At 36.3% G+C, this 9,928-nt stretch overlaps 1 protein-coding gene across 16 annotated transcripts in view; it reads right to left on the bottom strand.

Moving 5' to 3' along the window:
* Positions 1–9,928, bottom strand: part of LOC119836082 (serine/threonine-protein kinase MARK2-like) — a 159,296-nt gene that overhangs the window by 70,983 nt on the left and 78,385 nt on the right. For 7 of the 16 annotated variants that reach the window (XM_038361301.1, XM_038361308.1, XM_038361309.1 and 4 more), the window contains exon 1: positions 7,119–7,389. The exons of 3 other annotated variants lie outside the window; for them this stretch is intronic. The gene's annotated coding sequence lies outside the window, so the exon portion shown is untranslated. Of the gene's footprint in view, positions 1–7,089; positions 7,391–9,928 lie in introns of those variants that run through there. 6 more of the 16 variants (XM_038361316.1, XM_038361302.1, XM_038361303.1 and 3 more) reach the window with 6 other exon arrangements.

Raw genomic sequence — 9,928 nt, 5'->3', positions numbered from 1 at the left:
AAAATGACAGATTCGAAATTCAAATGTAATATTTTTTTATAATTAAGTGTAATAGTATTTATGGCCAGACTAAGTATAATCAGAATCTATATTTATTTTATACTATCGTAAAGTTGAAAAATCAAATGTTCGCCAAAGTCATTCGAACTTTGAATAATTGAGTGGTGTTATGATAAATTCCTTAATAAGAATGTAACTATTCGTATTAGTACTTCACTTTACATAGTTTGCAATCTCGATCATTATAATGCTACCCAACTTATAATTTTTGCAATAAACAAAACCAGTTCGCGACAACCCTATCATACGACTGGCCAAGTACGACAATGTAAAGGCTAAAATAACGATCATATACTACCCTGACTTTTTACAATCATTATTTGAGAGCTGTTCATCTATTACATGCAAGTATGCATTGCTTACATAATATACAAAGATTTATTACCATATACGGTATGAAAATTATGATAAATGGAATCGTGATCGATATTGGAAACTATTTGCAACGGCCACTGGTTGCCGAGAGTGTGTGCGAGTTTTAATGATAATATAAAACACTTTTATACGCGGTGCGATAATGTATGCTCGTCCATTTACAAGATTGATTTGTTAGTTATTATTATCGCTTACTCGATCTCGTTTTAACGATGGTTTGTAGAATGTTAATTTAAAAATTTCAGTTGATTAATTCATAAATTCTTCCTACTAATATTATAAATGCGAAAGTTTGTAAGGATGTGTATGTGTTTGTTGCTCTTTCACGCTAAAACTACTGGAGCGATCGCAATGAAATTGGTTTGGTAGATAGCTCGACAACTGGAATAACATAAAGGCAACTTTTTATCCGGATATTTCTACGGATAGGGACTTACGCGTATGAAACCGCGAGGCGCAGCTAGTAGAATAAACGGATACAAAAAATAAAACACCAGAGATAATGTACCGTAGGCCAAAAGTAATTACGTCTCACAAATGGACCGACAGTTTCTCCGCGGAATTCCGCAAAAAACCAGTACAGTACAGTACAATACTAAAATAATCGTCCAACGCGAGAATCTGCCGCCATTTCTTTTGGCGAAATGAAAAAAAAAAAGAAATATCCCGCCATTTACCGTCCATCAAGAGCCGCGGATCGTTCACAATTAATCTCAACCGAAAATGTACCGTTACCATCTGTTACCGTTGCTTCGGCGATAAGGAGTTGTTGCGATTCACTCGTTAAATACTTGCGATTCAATTGAATACGGCTAAAGCGATAAATGGAAACCGCAATAATATCGTCATTTAGTCGTTTTTGTTCGAAGTCTCGATGAGTGTACACATTGTTGTTTATGTAAAGTTAATTTTATACTAGACGCCCGTCCCGGCTTTGTCCGGATATCAAGATTCCTATTTTATCCCATGGGAGCATTTAATTGGGATAAAAAGTATCCTATCACCCAAGTCAGCTCATACCCTGTCTGTCATTTCATCAAAATCCGTATGTAGTTTCAGTGTGATTGATGGAGAAACATCCTAACAAATTAAATTAATTAAAATTTATAATATTACACTAATATGTGTGATTTCAAGTCATTCATATTTGTCCAGCTAATTAATAAACACCTTGATGTGACGACACACAGCATCGACGCATGTAAGTACTTTAGTTACTATAAAGAAATAAATCTCCCGCTCCGTGTGTGGTACGCCGCATGAGTTATAACAGTGTCGAGACGGTGCACAACACAGCGAACTAAAACCGTAACTTTTAATTTAATGCAAAGTTTTCAAATTGAACCGTCCGACTCGAACGAACCGCGGGTCACGGTGCCGTCACGCCCACAGTAGAACGTCAGTAGCATTGTATTCGTAGACGGAGAAACTTCGCCATTAACCTGCATAAAATAATTACAAAGAAAATTGATATAGATTATAGTGTTGAGCGATACGGCTTTCTATCTAATCGACTGCACGGTAAAAGTGCGCCCGTCGTTTTCCACGCTTATCATAGATCAATGGAAACCATACTCCAACATACCTACTCATCTACCTACCTAGTACAAGTGTTAACGAATATTTACAGTGGGGGAGCACGAGCATGCTTCGGCCTTGGGCCAACTGGCACCAGGAAAGTATCACACCCAGAAGACCGGCGTGAAATAGTAGCAAGCAGCTGTGTTTCGTTCGGTGAATGGGGGAGCCGGAGGCCCATACCCTATTCCTTACCCTTCCCAGTGCGTGCCTTTAATTCCTCTCGTCAATCCTTTCTTAATCCCTTTCTCATTTAAAGTCGTTAATCGATTTGTAGAGGAGAAAGGTCTGCAATCGAGCTTACGCCCTTACAAATGTTCATAAGCGGTGGTAGCGCTTACCCTCAGGCGACCCACCAGCTCCATTGCCTACGATGATATAAAAAAAAGACTAAACACTCAAGCCGCACTTAACTTAAGGTGCAGAACATCTAATCGGATATGTCTACATCTGTATAACTACGTATATTCGAATACGAGTATTCTCATTTCTCAACCACAATTGGCATGTAATACAAGACCCGAATAAAAAAACCAGATATTATAATACATATGCGCATACACACGACCGCAACGTAAACTGAAACGAATGGATATCATAGGTTTTTTTCATCGATATAAAATAAATAGACGCGAACCGCAAACGCATTCCAAACTATCGTATTACCGAAACGCTGACTAACGAAAAGTATCCAAGTCTTTATACGTAATATTGTTGTTATTCAATATAAGAAACTTCAAAATGTATTAGGCATTAAGCAGACATTCTAACGACCCTCCGTTGATAAGTAAGTAATGTTTAACAACCTAACCTAGAGAGTAATATTGATATTACAGTGAATGTATTACAGGAATTAGATCATAAAGGTTCTGATACGTACGTATATACAACTGGAAAAAAATAGGTATTTTCATTGTTATTCGATTGCTATACAAAGAAAAACAAGTTTGAGAAATTACTTACTGAGGGCTTCCTACTAGTCAAACAATATATTTCATTGCATTTTTTTTGCAATGAAACAATATCAATAAATCATTACATAAAATCAAATAATAAAAACCCTTAATAAATCTTTTGCCTACGTGTCAAAAGAGACAAAATATTAAAACTGGTGAAGTCAATTTTCCGCCACGCAGCCTCCTTCCGCTTAAGAAACGAACTATCAAGCAGAAAATAATCCTATTTACCATCTCGCTTGGACACATCGAAAATTGATCGCGCTAGACGAGGACAGACTACAGTGTTGCGACAGAGCGGAACGTTTTGTATAAAACTTTCATGATACTTCCGAATTATCGGTGAAAGTGTTATAACGTCTGGATATCGATTTTTATTACGAACAGGTCACAGATGCTGAAGCCGTTGGATCAGCGATAGCCAACTTAACAACTTAGTCGGGTTATCGTCACTCATAACTTCTGAGTATTCAATAAACTTGTTAGCATCAGCTGTGAGTTACTTCGCAAAACTTCTTTATTAGATTGTTTTATTCTGTTACAGCTACTTTTAACTTTTAATCGTCGCTCATAGAATATAATGTACCCGACACTAAAGCTTGATAAAATTCAATATAAAGTTTATGGACCGACATAAATATAGTTAGACCCATATAATAACAATGAAACATTCAACGATCCTAGCAGTTTTCCATTCATTGGTACGAATAAAGTTATAAAGTAAAAACAACACGGCATATATCACTCCGCGCGGCACTACCCGGTTATCAGATAAGCGCTTCGATAAGAGAGCAATAAACAGCCACAAAGCGGCTCCGGATTCATTTTCATGGACGTTAACTATTTTAATCCCGACGTTCATACAAAATGTATTCAATTAAATAATGAAATTGGTAGTACCTCAACAACACAGAGAATGCCACATAACAGGATGGTACAGGCTGGTATAGATAGTGTTCTAACATAGTAGAAAACATTAATTGGTACTTAAAACAGAGCATAAGAGAGGAACTTTTTACCTCAATACCAATAAAATAAAGCAGTTCACAACTAAGTGCCACAAATAAACATAACATAATAATTCAACGCTTGCGAAATTGATAATACAATTGCTCCAAATAAGGTTGTGTACTATCACAATCCTACAGCTAAACAAATCGTGATCCAACATACCTCGCACACCTCACAAACTGGCGCGCTCCATTACAAACTGACCAGCAACGCACACCGCCGTTCAATTCAAACACAATTGCATTCTACAAGATTCCGTCATTGAACCACAATAAATCCATACTAAACATGAATGTAATTATTGATAATGGGCTTGATTTGAATTCGAATCTCGTCCGCAAATAGGTACGTGTCGACAGGGCGGACCAAGACGCAGCCTTTATGTTTTGTGTGCAAATGAACACTAGTAAAGGTAGCGTAGCTTCAAAGTTACCTGCTTAAGAAATATAATTAATCTCGAAATGATAAATAGAACTTGTGCATATCCTATCCTACTAGTAATAATTATAATATATTAGAATATCCTATCCTACTAATCCTACTATCCTACTATCCTACTATAATAAACCTACTAAGATTATAAATGCGAAAGTCTGTAAGGATGTGATTGTGTTTGTTGCTCTTTCACGCAAAAGCTACTGAACCGATTGCAATGAAATTTGGCACGTATATAGCTGGAAAACTGGAATAACATATAGGCAACTTTTTATCCCGATATTCCTACGGGATACGGACTTACGCGGGTGAAACCGCGGGGCGCAGCTAGTTTTAGACATTTTATAACTGCGTGCACGGTAATCATAGCATGAGCTCCACCACATTCATTGCAAAGAGTCAAGTTGTCGAGTGCACAAAACTGTAGCAAGCAACTTTTAGAGCCCCGACCATTAGGCATATAACTAACTACCTCCAGCCTCCACACAATTAAAACCAGTTTGAACAGTTACAGAATGTGAGCAAAGAAACATTACGTATCGTCGTGAGACGCTGCGCTTGGCATGACTCCGAGCATTACTAAATAGATTTTCCGCGGCCAATTAAGTGGACGTAAAAAAATTCAAGTGCAAGAAAGAGAGGTGAGTGAGGTCGACGATAAAATCACGTTTGTATCGCACATGTTCAATATTTATCACGAGCATGTGTAAACCAGAAGAACTAGATGCTTGAGCCAATCAATTATTGATAGAATACTGCTATTGATTATACTTGCATAGTCGTAAATATATATAAGTTAATACTTGCATAGTCGCAAAAAGAAAAAGAGATAACAGAGTCTTTAAATTCCAAACGAATTAGAGTAATAATCATCGAGTGATTTTTTCCATGAAATATTCATAGAAGTGTACATTATATGTACTCACATATCCTTTATATTTCCATATATCAAAGAGTTTTCATGAAATGCACGAAACATTTTTAAATTTGCAAAAAAGCTTGAACGTTAACACAATAAATCGGATAAATAGTATAATATCGTGCAGCTTATCGGTGTTAAGGTCAACTTGACCTCAGAGCGAGGACTTATTCGAGATCGTTTAATCGCTTTACTTTTAAGTACAATACTGGGCGAACATCTGCAAGTATAATAAAATCTAGAATAGTATTGGCTGCTGCATTAACAAAACATTGTTTAAATTTCATCGTCGGCAAATGTTTAAAAACTCATTTAATTTTATGTTTTGCGCTGTAAATGTCTAAACAATATTCCACACCTTAACCGGAGTGCCTCAAGTGTGTGTATTTGGTCTTTTTTTTATTAATCAGTTATATGATACTTAAAATCAATTCACATTAATTTCCAAGTGACATCACCATGAAACACGGACCTTATCACACTATCACTATCAGGTGTTATCGCTTCAAAGACTGATAAATCCTTTAACGGCACGATAAGAAAACAAGTGGTTACTTTTTTAGACGTGATTATCAGGTCCGCGCCATTGTAAACTTTAACGCATTCAATTTAAGAATAAGACATCATATTTGTTCAGTAAATAGGACAAATTTATATACATGTGCATATGTAGATAATGCAGATATGCGAACAGGTGTAATAAGAATGATTCAAATAACACGAATGATAAATAATAACCACAATATTTCTTGCTTTTATATCAAGTGAATTTGCGTTCATCGCACAACAATTTAGGGTAAGGCTTCCACATGGAACAGTGTACAAATAGAAAAGTTACTTACACCACCTGAAGCACGTACACAACGAGTGCCTACATAGAGAGGAGTATAATAGTGAATTTCCCCGACAGACGGCGAGTCGAGACGCGGCCCGAGCCGGGTATCTGGGTCAGATCGTATTCAGCGAGTGCTCAGCTGAGGGAATTTTCACTTTAACCATACAACTGTGACAACTGAAGGCTCGTCTCGAGCGGGAGGGTGGATGGCGACCTCGATTCGCTTGGATTTATCTTGGGTGATGTTTATACTGAATACTGAATCTAACAAAGTTTTATTTTTAACTTTACGTAGTCGACAGACATACCATCATGCCATATGCAAAGTAATTTGTGCGAAACGGCTAGACGGACTAAATTTACAGGCTATTCAGTTTGTACACATTGTAAATGTAACAAGGCAATGCTATCAAAGTTGAAAGCACCTTAACGTATCTCCATACGGCTGGCAAACGTACCCAAAGTACAAATTGCACATTGAAAACCATCCTACAACTAAACAGGCATTGTGCTCGTTACTGTAACTCCGGATATCAAGGTCCAATTGCTGCCGTTTCACTCGGCCGAAACAAAACCTTCCAGCGAGCGCCGAACCGAACTCTTTCAAGCGTGAATATTAAAAAAAATGGAGAGAAAAACTACTCGATCGCTGCAATACTTCCACAAGACGATCGAACGTGACTCATCCGCTGTTGATCAAGTTAAATTCGCGAATAGATGTAACCGTTGTGGGCTGCTACAGTACATTCGTGACACATCACCTATCCTTCATCTAACAAGAGCTTTAAAAATCCAATCGACCATTTTGAACAACAAATCGACAAACAAAGAGCTGATAGCCAATCATATAGTCACATGCCCAGATGTATGATCCACGACTATTGCCTGAGCAAAACCAGAAACTGTCACCGATTATATACTTCAATTACATCCAATCAAGGTAAGTGACCTTTTCACGGTATTAAATCTTAGTCAGGCTATGACACAGTTACTGTAGATCCAAGTTATTAACCGAATCGCTGGAGCGAAACGCAACGGTATCGACACAATGAACGTACACATAAAACAAACTATATATTTATCACTGGAACAACTGACATCCTCTGCACTTCGCAACTGCGGTCACAATCACCACGAAACACAACACTATTGAGATGAAATATAAAAAAAATATCGTTCACGAGAGAGACGTGCGCTCCGCGTCACGTCTGTGGGGAGACTAAAGGTAGTTGCGCCCGCGCCGCCGCGCCTTCCCAGTTATCAGCCTTCGGGGGAAAGGGGTGAGGGGGCACCAAAGAAAAGTCCACATGTGACGTGAAGATAAGCCAAAACTCTAGGTCTCTAGAAAGAGCGACATATTAACAGTTACCTACTACTTCACTAATATTCGATACTCATTAACATTTTAACGATGTGATGATAAATATTTTAACGAACTCAAACAAACCCTATTCCGGTTCAGGAAAGGTCTTCTAAAATAACTCAGGTATAAGTTGTGCACTTACTGCTATATCATAATACCCGTGAATGTTTAATCAATCTCTACACAAAATAAAAGTATCTTATCTGTAATCGGAACTAAATTTGAAAACACAATGAACTAACGTTTGTTATTTATCTAAAAATCTTACATAACTGACTTTAAAACGAAAGGAAACAAATTAAGATCTAGAATAATATTGTATAGCGTACGGAGTGTAGCCTAATATACACTAGTGGCAAGTATCACGTAGGTAGGTACTGAGCTTAGCTGGAATTTGAATTTTTACAAACTTCATTTTAATCCATATATTACATGGTGTCTTTTTAATTTATATATACCTAAAGATTGATGTATTCCTCACATCATATCACACTAATATTATGAATTTGAAAGTCTGTTTGTATGTTTGTTCTATCATTCTATTCTATTCTATTCTATTCTAATAACCGAGTATCTCCTAATGCTACGTCATTCTGTTAATTTAACCAGTTAATTATTCCACAGTTTGGTGCATGAGCGATCATGTTACATGTTCTCACACAGTTTTAGGAAGGGAAATGGTATCTGACGGTGCGCCGATCCCATCGCATTGTTTATACACGTAGGTAACTTATATGAGAACATTCGCACGTAAGGTCTGACGAGCGTCGTGGCAAATTGATCTAAATTCATTCTCCGGGTACGAATGAAAAATTCAAACAGGCAGTTTGACGGTTATACTGATATAGGTGTCTACATAATTACATCAGTCATCATCAGTGTTGATGGGCAAAATAACAAAGGTTTTTTTGTGATCAGGTTAGGATAAGATGAGGTAACTACTCCGAATTTGACGCGTGCGAAGCCGCGGGCAAAAGCCAGTACGTATATATAACATTTAAGATCCGTTTACACCATCAACGTTAAGACCATCGCGATTGACTCATGTTTTATTATAATTTACAATGGAGCCGGTTTTTGCGTCGATTGATTGTTGCATTTTAATTATCAGCCACTCCACTACCAGGAACACTGTGTTTTTATAAAATCAGTAATAACCAGTAATCACTGGATGTTTCGTTTTATTTTGTTTAATTTGTCATTCAACCTATTTTTTATCAACACGCCTTCATAAGGCCAATAAGTATGTTAAAATCAAAGTGTTTGTATACTTTTAGAAATTAAAGTCTTTTAAACGGATTTTAAACGCGATTTATTCATTATATTATTAAACCGACGTTTCGAACACTTTACAGCGAGCGTGGTTAAACATCAAACACAAGAAAATACTATATTTGCATTCTTTTAATTATTCACTTACTAGGATTTTAAACTATTTATTTATTTGTATATATAACTATTGCGATAACCTTCCTATATCGGATCTAAATAATATTATCTACACCCTATAGACTATACAATAGTCATCATTGAATGCAAAGACAACAAAAATAAATATAACCATTGAGAAATTTAATTATGAAACGAAAAAAATGCACGTTTAAAACGTATATCGTACGTATTTTTAAAATTAGAATCAGAATATTATTACATTAAAAACAAGACAAAAATATAATATCATTATCCATATACTGTTAATAATAATGTGATAAAAAACGATACCGAACTTTGATTCGAACTCACTGTAGCTAAAACAAAAACAGGTCTCATTTCTTGGTGCACATCTAGGTTAGGTTGTGGAGCGTAGGATCACGTGACCATAAAAAGTGCACGTTTCCGCAATAATTGAACGCACGATAATTTCTCATACGTATTTATTGATTGTCAGTATGATACAACTAAAACACAGTTTAATTAAATTACGATGTGTATACGAAAAAAAAAAAGAAAACAAACACAACACACTTAACAAGATCGAAATCTGATATGTGTGTATTAATTTTTCAAAATAATGTAATGACTTCGCATGGGACTTGAACGGGTAGTGGCTAAGTCTGATTTAAAAATGACGGTGTGGCCAATTTCATGAATTTATCAGCCGTTACGAGAGAGAAAAGCTTCTCCAAAAAATATATATATTTAAAAACTTTCGATAGTAACAGAAGAACGTAGACGAATATGACGAATACTTGTAACAATTAATATTAAACTCATGCATCGCTTTTCTTTATCGCATGATAATGCATATTTCTCACAATCGAACACAGTTCAATTCGACAATCTTCAATCCACTTGACGCCGAACGATAGTCAAGATTTTATTGCGACTCGACGTGACTCTCCAATAGTAAATTTGATTTCATTGATTATATTTGCCGGCCTAATTGCTTAATTTGC

The sequence above is a fragment of the Zerene cesonia genome, chromosome 22 (genome assembly GCF_012273895.1).
Source record: "Zerene cesonia ecotype Mississippi chromosome 22, Zerene_cesonia_1.1, whole genome shotgun sequence".
NCBI classification, from domain to species: Eukaryota; Metazoa; Arthropoda; class Insecta; order Lepidoptera; family Pieridae; genus Zerene; species Zerene cesonia.
Note: the sequence above shows the minus strand (reverse complement) of the source record. Positions and strands in the feature narration are given on the sequence as shown.